The sequence below is a fragment of the Triticum aestivum genome, chromosome 2B, assembly GCF_018294505.1.
Source record: "Triticum aestivum cultivar Chinese Spring chromosome 2B, IWGSC CS RefSeq v2.1, whole genome shotgun sequence".
Taxonomy (NCBI): domain Eukaryota; kingdom Viridiplantae; phylum Streptophyta; class Magnoliopsida; order Poales; family Poaceae; genus Triticum; species Triticum aestivum.
In genome coordinates, this window is record NC_057798.1 from 408,119,893 (window position 1) to 408,129,922 (window position 10,030).

The following is a 10,030-nucleotide window of genomic DNA, read 5'->3' on the forward strand; positions in this document are numbered from 1 at the left end:
TGCATATTTGGCTGGTGGAGGCTCTAAGTTTAATTTTGCATAAAGCTAATTTTTCCTACAACAAAGGAATAAATGTTTTATTCACTACCAAGTTTATGCCATTATTGAGAAGGTTCCTCCAACTCGATCCCAAAAATTCCCAAATTATTAATAACCCAATACATTAATTAAAAAGAGTGATGAGATCAACAAATAATTCACTTCTAGATACTCAAATTGTCCATAACCAGGGACACGACTAATCATGATTAGTTTGTACACTCTACAGAGGTTTGCACACTTTTTCCCACAAGACTCGATCTCCTCCGTTGAATTCCTCGCACTGCCTAATGTTTGAGAATTGGATGATCGAGACATAGTCTTTCTAAAGAGGTCCCCATAACCGATAGATAGGCCGGTACACCTACAATCCCCCTACATCTGCTAGCCTATCATGGAAAGGTTTCCCACAACTTACTCAACTATGCCAGAGCCCACAATGGCTTGTGGCTGCACATGGAAGTTTCTAGGCATGAAATATCATATGATCCCTTTGAGCCTGGGTGGCATTCCGTAGGGTAATCACACGGGTACTCCGGGATTCCCTTGGGCAAGCACTGGTTTCTCTAGGTGCCCCAACCATTCCACCCAGATGTGTGTTAATGTTGCCACCTTAAACTTTCCCTTAATTACTATTTCTATCATATCTTGCATGAATCTCACATACCAATCCCCGTCTACGAGCATGGCTAAGCAACATATCACACAACGAATATTCCCGGGGTGTTTCAAAGGTCATAGGTTCCTACCTCATGAACTACATAACAAGGCCACATGTTCACAATCCTACTCATGCAATCTTTGAGGGTGACATTAATGCATAATAAAAACTGGGTATTGAAAAGTATGATCAAAGTGTGAACTTGCCTTGTACTGTTGATGAAGATTCTTCACACTCATAATTCCAGATAGTTCTACTCGTCACACTCTAATAAATCTATCATAAGTAAGCAATTTTATCCACACATAAGCAATCACTCAAAGACCCCAAAAAATACAAAGAAAGATTGCAAAACCCCCAAAAGAACCAAATAAAATTATTTGCAAGATCAGATCTTAATTTCGGTGAAAAAGTGTGGTGATGGCTCAAGATGTTAGATTATGCCTAGGGATTCAATTTGAAAAAGGAATCAATTGAAAAAGCGCTACAGTTTACAAGATATAATCAAGTGAAGTTTCAATTTGAAATTTGAAACGTTCAAATTTGAAAAGATCAAAAGTTGAAACTAATGATGCTACTGGATGTAGGAAGTCAATATGAAAATGTAGGAAAAAGAATTACTAAATATAAAATAACGGATCAAGTAATTCAACATAGCACTAAATCTGCTTAGAATGTTGTGTAACAACTCTTTGGTGGACTAGTAGAGTAACTGGATAAGATCAAAATTATATGTTGGAAAGATAACACTAATTGTGAACGGAAAGATTACTTTATTACGAATCCGATGCAGTTGGGTTCATCAGAAACGGAGGTACGGATAAAAAGATATGATCAAAAGAAATTTGAGTTTGAATCTGAACAAATTTCGAAATTTAAAAATTGCAAAAAGTTTATTTGATAGATACACTAGATAGGTGGAATCAAGACGAAAATATTGGCGTTGGTTTCGTCTAATTTGGATGAACGAGTAAAAAGTTATGGCTATTTGAAAAATCAGGGTCAAGCTGTTTTACGGAAGAAAAAGAGCTATGGCTAAAACAATTCTAATCTTAAAATGTAAATGCAAGGACTAATTTATAAATGTAATTATTCTACCATATACTAGTCTAAAAATAATAAACTATGGAAGTATAAAAAAATACGAAGAAAGATACCTTTATAAGATAGAGAAAATACGACTTCGGAGAGAGGAGACAACTTCCAGAAGTCTCGCCGGAGAGAAGAACTATATTTTTCTTTTGTGAAGCTAGTCAAACTAAAATATTGATTTAACCCGCAGTGGATGATTTTTGGAGACTCTATGGGTATATATTTATAGGTGGAAAAGAGGCTTAGGGGTCATAGGCTAGGCAATGTGGGACTAAACGTATATGAACAAATAAAAAGAGAGGGAATCGCATGGGCCTAAAAAAGACTTCGCCGGCAGGCCGCGCACGCGCAAAGTTTTTTTTATAATTTATTTCCTGAAATTTCTTTCGAAAAAAATCGTAAACCTTAATGAAAATAAAAAGAGAAAAAAATTACGGTCGGCCTATCTACTGTGCTGCGCATGTCGGCGACAATTAGTTGTGGGCCGCACATACATGTTTTTTGTTTAAACAGAATCAGAAAAGAAAAAAGGAACAAGAAAAATAAAATAACAAAATTTCCATAGGAATATTATATATCAAAATTTTCAGAAAAAGTTTTTCTAAAGCATGAACATATTTTCAGCGGTAAATAAATTCCGCAAAAAGAATTAGATAAAGCAAACAGTGCTACTGGTTCATTCAAAAACCAAATAAAAATATTTTAAAATACCAAAATGATTTCAAACTCATTTTATCTACTTTTCTACTATAGGGAATCATTCTACCCTATTTTCCATATATTTTATTTTTGGAGAAAAATAATTTGAATAAAAACCAAATAACTCAAAATTGAAAGCAGGTTTCAAAATAACTTCAAATGGACATTCAATTTGATTCTTTGAAACTTCCAACTCTCTTTCTTAGCATTTGAAGAAGTCATTTTATCTCCTCTCATGAAACTCATTGAGTTGCATAAAGTTTCAGAATTTGAAATATTTCCAAATGGAATTCAAATCTTTTCAGAACCCTTTTCATTTATTTAAATGGAAGAAGTCATATCATCTTCACTCTAGGGTTTTGTGATGAAATGAAAAAGAATTCATCGAGATCATAAATGCAGGTGAAAGTTTGGGAAAGTCATTTCATTCCCTCTCACCCAACTTTCAAAATTTTTCAAATTTCACTCAGTTTCACACAAGCAACCACACAAGCAAACATTATTACTTAATTAATATAACATTCCAAAATTTAGAATTTTGGGATGTTACAAGTGCCCCTCTGGACTTATTAACCAACTTGATCTTTGTCCAGGAGTCGCAACTAGTTTCTTGTGTTTGTAGGTAGTGTTATTTCTCTACCAAGTGGCACCCGACAGGGTGGGCTTGGGACACACTAGGCACAAGTGGTCCGGTGTATCGAGTGGCACCCGGATGGTGGGCTCGGGAACCCTGCACACATCATTTGGGGCCGTGATGGAAACCTCAGCCGGACTCCCTTGCGGATATACCACGAATAGGCGATAAACCTGGACTAGGGACTTGCGGGGTTAGTTATGTCGTGGACGATGTCAGTGTCAAAACCGGCGGATCTCGGGTAGGGGGTCCCGAACTGTGCGTCTAAGGCTAATGGTAACAGGAGGCGGGGAACACAATGTTTACCCAGGTTCGGGCCCTCTCTATGGAGGTAATACCCTACTTCCTGCTTGATTTATCTTGATGAATATGAGTATTACAAGAGTTGATCTACCACGAGATTGTAATGGCTAAACCGTAGAAGTCTAGCATATGATTATGATTGTCGTTCTATGGACTAAACCCTCCGGTTTATATAGACACCGGAGGGGGCTAGGGTTACACAATGTCGGTTACAAAGAAAGGAATCTACATATCTGAATTGCCAAGCTTGCTTCCATGCAAAGGAGAGTCCCATCCGGACACGGGAAGAAGTCTTCTATCTTGTATCTTCATAGCCCAACAGTCCGGCCCATGTATATAGTCCGACTGTCCGAGGACCCCTTAATCCGGGACTCCCTCAGTAGCCCCTGAACCAGGCTTCAATGACAATGAGTCCGTCATGCAGATTGTCTTCGGCATTGCAAGGTGGGTTCGGTCTCCGAATACTTCAAAGTAGATTTCGAACACAAGAATCATGTCCGGCTCTGCAATACAAGTTCCACACACAACCGTAGAGAATATAATATTTCACGAGTCCAATCCACTGACAACTTTTCGTAGCATGACATCACGCCACTGCCCGGTCATTATTCGAATCATTCTTTAGCCTGCCGCTCCATATTTCGAGGTGCGGTTTTACCGGCACGTCTTGTCAAAGCAGAGATCGTGTCCCCTTATCACGGGATTCTCATCAATACGGGCATGGGTAGCCCAACCATGCCATCTGCACAGTCCTTGGGGAATAGGCGAGTTTGAAGGCGAGTGGGGAGGCGCATAATATTCACTGCCTTTATAAAGGGATAAGGATTCTTCCTTTTCACCCACGCCTTCTCCTTCCTCTGCCCATCCATTCTCGAGCTCCAGCACCCAAGCTCTCGTTTTCTCCCTCCAAAAAAGCTCTCCAACCATGTCCGGATCCGGAGCAGGAGGCAAGTGGATGGTCTCCTCCGTCAAGGAGAAGGATATCAAGAAGCTCCGGGAGGCTGGGTACTTGGCCACGGAAATCGCTCACCGACTTCCGGCCAAGGGACAGATCGTCCCCACCCCGGAGCCCCAAGAGAGGGTGGTGATCCTCTCACACTTCGTCCGCGGGCTAGGATTCCCTCTCCACCCGTTCGTCCATGGACTAATGTTCTACTACGGGTTAGACTTCCATGATCTGGCCCCCAACTCTATCCTCAACATCTCGGCATTTATTGTCTTGTGTGAGGCCTTCCTTCGCATCCCACCTCACTTTGGTCTATGGCTGAAGACCTTCAATGTGAAGCTGAAGGTGGTGAGTGGTCAACAAGCAGAGTGCGGAGGCGCCATGGTGGGCAAGATGCCCAATGTCACCTGACCCGAAGGCTCCTTCGTGGCGACTGTCAAAGGGTGGCAGTCGGGGTGGTTCTACATCACCGAGCCGCGCGGCACCAACTGGGTGGCGGCTCTCGCATTCCGATCAGGAGTCCTAATGAGGCTCACCTCCTGGCAAGAGAAGGGCCAGACCTGGGGTTCTTCGGGCGAGCTGACCGTTCTCCAAACATGTGTTCAGAGCATGATAAGAATCAAGCTCGTCAAGATGATCCAGGTGATGCTCGTTCGCCGGATCCTTCCGTGCCAACACCAGACTTGCTATCTATGGGAGTTCGATCTGGCCAAGCACTAGACGCTACTGGAGCTCTTCGGCATGACGCATGAAGATATCTGGAAGGTTCTCTTCAAGGCCAACGAGATGCCACCGCTCATGAACGAGGATCGTGGGCATGACTTAACTCACCTCGCCAATCCAGTAAGTTCTTTCATGTTTTCATGGTATGCCCTTTACTTGCACACCCGAGGAAGGCAGCTAAGCCTCCCTATCAATTTTTTCAGGACTGGACAGAGATGGCGGAGTGAATTAACTATCCGGCTCCACTGCCGAAGACCTAGAAGTCCTGCTTTTGGCGAAGATGCTGGTTCTGGCGCCTTATCAGGTGTCGGAGAAGAAGTCCAAGAAGAATGCCAAGGGGACCAGAGGTGGTCTCCGTCGCAAGGGCGCTTCGGACGCGAAGTCCGAAGACGCAGAGACTCACTCCTCCGTTGCCGAATACGACGAGGAAGAGGAGGAGGAAGAAGAATAAATCCAGTCCCCCTGCAGGCGGGAGAAAGAAGAGGATGGCCTCCATGCATCTGGAGGCCGAGGCGTCCAAGAAGGGGAAAGCTGCCCTTCCGGACAGCTCCGCAGCGGCCACCGACAGCAGCTGGGAGTGGGAGCTCAAGGAGAAGCCCCTGGCCAAATCGTATGTGTCCGGACACGTTCATATATCCAACCTCTTTACTTTGTTGTTTTAATGTGCTAAATTATGCATTTGCAGTCCGGCTCGGTCCGACCTCGAGCGGTCCTTATCTTTAGAGGATTCCCTGGACTCGGCGGCGATGGACAGTGGGACCCTTCCATCGGCCTCCTCTCCCCGGGACCTGGATGGCGCCGAGGCGTCGTCCCGAAGGATCCCCGGCCCGGTAGAGAATCCGGAGGTCGTCAAGGAGGTGCGGGAGGGTGAAGCCTCGGCTGCCGGACACATGGGGGAGCAAGCCCCCATGGACCCCGATGGTGGGGGCCATATCCAAATTGGCACTCAGCCAAATATAGTTCCGGAGACCCAAGCGGCTCCGGAATCGGGCGGGCCGTCTCTTTCGAAAGAGGGAGGTGCACCTACTCCACCAGTGACCTCTGTCCATCCAGAGGCACCAGACAGTTTATTGGAAGTGCTGCAAGGTGCTTCCATTATTGACGAACACCGTACCCTTATGGTTATGGTGATTGAGAGGGTCCAGTCCGCAAACAGCGGACTGACCGAAGCATGCACTAGATTTTTAACAGGCTTCGAGGTAAGCAACAAAACTTTAAAAATAATGTCACAATATAGACAGTAGCCCCTGATACTTTGTCCGGTGTTCAGAAACAAAAGCCGAACAGAGAGTCCAAACTTGCCAAGGCCTGTTAGAGCGCACACGATGCCCAAGCCAAAGCCCAGGGCGCCCTCCAGGAAATCCAGGCGGCCAAGAAGATCGTGGCGGGTAAGGCTTTTATTATGCAGAGCAGATATGTGAAGGAAAGGTTCCTTTTACTGACCCGGATTTGGAGTTCTCCAGGGGCATTTGCGGAACTGCCGCGCAATGTGTCAGATGCTGCAGAGTTCTACCGAGCTGAAGACGGGAGCTCTACGGAGAAGCTTTTCTGGTTGCAATACCTTGCGCCAGAACATCTAGTGCCCTTTAGCGATTAGCTGAAACAGCTGGTCGAGCTACATAGGGTGGCCGAACTATCCATGAAGGATTTAATAATCCGGCTATAGCCTGCCGAAGCCATTCCTAGCAGCTACTTCAGACTCGTGAAGTGGCTTGTCAGTGCCTGCCCTCGGCTTGATGCCATCAAGCGGTTGGTCTGTATCGAAGGCGCGCGAATGGCCTTTGCCCGTGCCAAGATGCACTGGGCGAAGATGGACGCCACAAAGCTGATGGCCGAGGGACCGCCCGCGGGCAAGGAGCACCGCACACCCCAACTGTATTTTGACAGTGTCTTGGAGGGGTCCCGCCTTGTGGCGGAGCAATGTGCAAAGGATATCATATTCCCATGAATACACTCATGTTATCCTATCCTGTAATATGAAATAGATCTGTTATATAATATAATGTCTGCTATTTAAAATTTCACCTCCTGTGCAACCGTTTTGTTAAATCTGAGAGTTGGTGATGTCTACTACACAACCTTCTTCTTATAGATGTTGTTGGGCCCGCAAGTGCACATGTTTGTAGGACAGTAGCAAATTTCCCTCAAGTGGATGACCTAAGGTTTATCAATCCGTGGGAGGCGTAGGATGAAGATGGTCTCTCTCAAGCAACCCTGCAACCAAATAACAAAGAGTCTCTTGTGTCCCCAACACACCCAATACAATGGTAAATTGTATAGGTTCACTAGTTCGGTGAAGAGATGGTGATACAAGTGCAATATAGATAGTAGATATAGGTTTTTGTAATCTGAAATAAAAAAAACAGCAAGGTAACTAATGATAAAAGTGAGCGTAAACGGTATTGCAATGATAGGAAACAAGGCCTAGGGTTCATACTTTCACTAGTGCAAGTTCTCTCAACAATAATAACATAGATAGATCATATAACAAGCCCTCAACATGCAACAAAGAGTCACTCCGAAGCCACTAATAGCGGAGAACAAATGTAGAGATTATGGTAGGGTACGAAACCACCTCAAAGTTATTCTTTTGGATCGATCTATTAAAGAGTTCGTACTAGAATAACACCTTAAGACACAAATCAACCAAAACCCTAATGTCACCTAGATACTCCATTGTCACTTCAAGTATCCATGGGCATGATTATATGATATGCATCACACAATCTCAAATTCATCCAACCAACACAAAAGTACTTCAAAGAGTGCCCCAAAGTTTCTACCGGAGAGTCAAGAACGTGTGCCAACCCTTATGCATAGGTTCATGGGCGGAACCCGCAAGTTGGTCACCAAAACATACATCAAGAGGCACATGATATCCCATTGTCACCACAGATAAGCACGGCAAGACATACATCAAGTGTTCTCATAAAAGACTCAATCCGATAAGATAACTTCAAAGGGGAAACTCAATTCATCACAAGAGAGTAGAGGGGGAGAAACATCATAAGATCCAACTACAATAGCAAAGCTCGGGATACATCAAGATCGTGCCATAGAGGGAACATGAGAGAGAACACGAGAGAGAGAGAGATCAAACACATAGCTACTGGTACATACCCTCAGCCCTGAGGGTGAACTACTCCCTCCTCGTCATGGAGAGCGCCGGGATGATGAATATGGCCACCGGTGATGGATTCCCCCTCCGGCAGGGTGCCGGAACGGGCTCCCGAGAGGTTTTTGGTGGCTAGAGAGGCTTGCGGCGGTGGAACTCCCAATCTATATTGATTTCTGATGGTTTTAGGGTACGTAGGCATATATATGCGAAAGAAGTCGGTCGGGAGGTGCTCGAGGGGCCCACGAGACAGGAGGCCACCACCAGTAGGGGGGGGGGGCTCCTATCTCGTGGCCTCCTCGAGGATCTTCTGACATGGACTCCAAGTCTCTAGGATCATATTCTTCCAAAAAATCACGTTGCCAAAGGTTTCATTCTGTTTGGACTCCGTTTGATATTCCTTTTCCTCGAAATACTGAAACAGGCAATAAAACAACAATATCGGCTGGGCCTTCGGTTAGTAGGTTAGTCCCAAAAATGATATAAAAGTGTAAAGTAAAGCCCATAAACATCCAAAAGGGGTAATATTATAGCATGGAACAATCAAAAATTATAGATATGTTGGAGACGTATCAGTTGGCCAGTCGTCGGCTTCTGCCCCCACGTAGCTAGTACGGGGGTGTTCGGGATAAATCTAAACACTCTTTATCCAAGGTTTTGGTCCTTTAAGGAGGTGTTTAGCGCAACGAACCAGGCAATCGGACTATGCGGCTTTATTACTCTCACTTAGCCATAGGAGTTTGACAAGAAAAATTTAGGCGTAGCCCCTGGTGTTTGGAATGCCGAACTTGGGGTGCTATACATGCCTGATCGGATAAAAAATGATTCATCGCATAATGCAGAAAAAATTGCTAAAGATTGTAACCTCTCGAACAGCTGACCGGCTCTTGCCGCATCATGACAGTGAGTTTTCGGCTTTATCTACTAAGGTGCTCATCCGGAAGAACCGAGACACAATCGCAGTAGTTCTCCCTTTACTACCCTAGCCGATATAGCGGAATGTAAGGTAGTAAGCACATGAGCCAGGCAACCCATCTATTGACCAAAGACATGATTCGGAGCTGATGCATACAATGCTATAAGTTTGGGGTGCCGAACTGTATTGTAAAAGTGTTCAGACTTTATTGCCGTATTGTGGGGTATGATGAAGCCCCTGGCGAATTAAGGTGTACCACAATGTACGGGTGAAATTGATAAAAATATAAAGAAAAGGAAAAAATCAAGTAATAAGCTGACGGTGCAAGCATTGAGTTGCAAATTATTTTCCATTGTAATTTGATTAATTACGTCGAGGCGTATTTGTGCAAGTAATGCGATAAGCAAATAGGGCTATTTGACATGCGAGCTGCGTGCGGGTTTTAAAACAGGTATAACGATCGTTAGCAGAGAACACATGGGGGTTCCCTTGTACGTCAAAGCTTTTTGCATTCTTGGTATATCTGTCCCTTGATAGGTCCGATGATCAGGTCGCCAGGAAAGGCCTCAGGAAGAGAAAAACCTGAAATGAAAAAAGAGAAAGTGAAGGTATGCGGGTCTAGGAGCGGTTGAGCCTCATTATGGACCACGATCTAGCTGTGCCTCCGTCCATGCCCATGGTATTTTAAGTGCGTAGTTATGTACACATGACATGAGTGTTGCCGCTTTAATGGGACTGGGACAGAGGCCGGGTTGCTAGTCCAGCTCTGGACGAGCTGGACTGTCTTGTTGCAGAGTAGTTCGGACTCGCTTGACGGTGTCCGGGAGCTTGGCTGCCGAATTGAGGTTCTGCCTAAAAAGGATGCTCTGTACTTCTGCTCCAAGGGCAGCTGTGTGCTCCTC